The sequence below is a fragment of the Tursiops truncatus genome, chromosome X (genome assembly GCF_011762595.2).
Source record: "Tursiops truncatus isolate mTurTru1 chromosome X, mTurTru1.mat.Y, whole genome shotgun sequence".
NCBI lineage: Eukaryota > Metazoa > Chordata > Mammalia > Artiodactyla > Delphinidae > Tursiops > Tursiops truncatus.
Genome location: NC_047055.1, coordinates 115,409,943 through 115,411,495, shown reverse-complemented (window position 1 = coordinate 115,411,495; position 1,553 = coordinate 115,409,943). Strand labels below are relative to the sequence as shown.

General features: G+C 39.4%; 1 non-coding gene across 1 annotated transcript; it reads right to left on the bottom strand.

Moving 5' to 3' along the window:
* Positions 1–1,132: 1,132 nt before the first annotated feature.
* LOC117310487 (small nucleolar RNA SNORA11) lies at positions 1,133–1,262 on the bottom strand. The gene has a single exon (XR_004524631.1). It is a non-coding gene; the product is annotated as a small nucleolar RNA SNORA11 (small nucleolar RNA).
* Between the last annotated feature and the right edge of the window lie 291 nt (positions 1,263–1,553).

The following is a 1,553-nucleotide window of genomic DNA, read 5'->3' as shown; positions in this document are numbered from 1 at the left end:
GTACCCTGAGGGGGACACAGGATCTCTTACTTGGTGTCCCCACCTAAAACCACGAAACTCAGAGAGTTCCCTGGTTGCCTAGTGGTTAGTATCCTGGACTTTCACTACCATGGCCTGGGTTCAACCCCTGGTTGGGGAGCTGAGATCCTGCAAGCCTCACAGCGTGGCCAAAAACAAAAACATGGAACTCAATTTAATCATGAGAAAACGGGACACAAACCCAGACTGAGGGATCTTCCATAACACAAGTGGCCTGTATTCTTCACAGCTGTCAATGTCAAGAAAAGCAAAGAAGGCCATGGAACTATTTCAGATGAAAGGAGACAGGAGAGACATGACAACTAAAGACCATGTGTAATACTCTTGGATTGGGTCTTGGACCGGAAAAGAGTGCTAGAAAGGGCATTATTGAGACAGTGGGAAAAATGTGATTATTAAATTCCCTGATTCTTGTGATTGATCTGTGGTTTTGTAAGAGAATGTTTTCATTCTCTGGAAATACACTCTGAAGTATTTAGTGGGTAAAGGAACATGATAAATTTACTCTTATAAGCGTAAAAGCTATCCATCTATATCTATCTATTATCTATCTATTCATCAAATGATAAAGCAAATGTGGTAAAATGTTAACAGTTGATGAAATGGCATGAAGGGGATATATGGCATGTCTTTGTACTGTTTTTGCAACTTTTAGGTAAGATGGAAATTATTTCACAATAAAAGCTTTTTTTTTTTCATCTTAGGGTTCACTTTAATGAAGTGAATAGTGTTGCACATTCTATGAGTTTGGACAAAAGTATAATAACATATATCCATCATTATAATGTCATACAAAGCATTTTCACTACTCATAAAAACTGTACTCTGTGTTTTCATCTCCCCTCTCCCCCCAAACTCCTGGCAACCATTGATCTTTTTATTGTCTCCGTAGTTTTGCTTTTCCAGAATGGCATATAGTTGGAATCTATTTTTCTTTTTTTTCCTTGAAGAGAGAGGTTCAAAGCCTTTATGTCTGTAAGACCACTCATGGCCCACACATGCGTGGACCGGACAGGCTCTAGGTGGCAAACTCCGCCACTAAATACTGTAGCTTTTCTTCCAAAGTTGAGCCCTGTCCCACTGGTACAGGGGGACGTGTTGGGTATTTGTTCATAGGAAGGCCACAAGTTTTGTGCCCCTTGTCACAATGAACCCAGATTCCTGTTGGGTGTGCTGTAAACAGAGGAGCCATTTCTTCAGGCCCCCTGCTCTGAGCACATCCCAAAAACTTTTTTAAAAAGGCAGCTACAGCCATAGAAAGAATGAAATTTGCCCTTTGCAGCAACATGGATGTACATACAGATTATAATACTGAGTGAAGTAAGTCAAAATGAGAAAGACAATATTATATGAAGTAACTTATATGTGGAATCTTAAAAAATACTAATGAATCTATATACAAAACAGAAAACAGACCCATAGACATAAAAAACAAACTTATGGTTATCAAAGAGGAAAGGGGGAAGGGGAGGGATAAACTAGGAGTTTGGGATTAGCAGACACATACTACTATC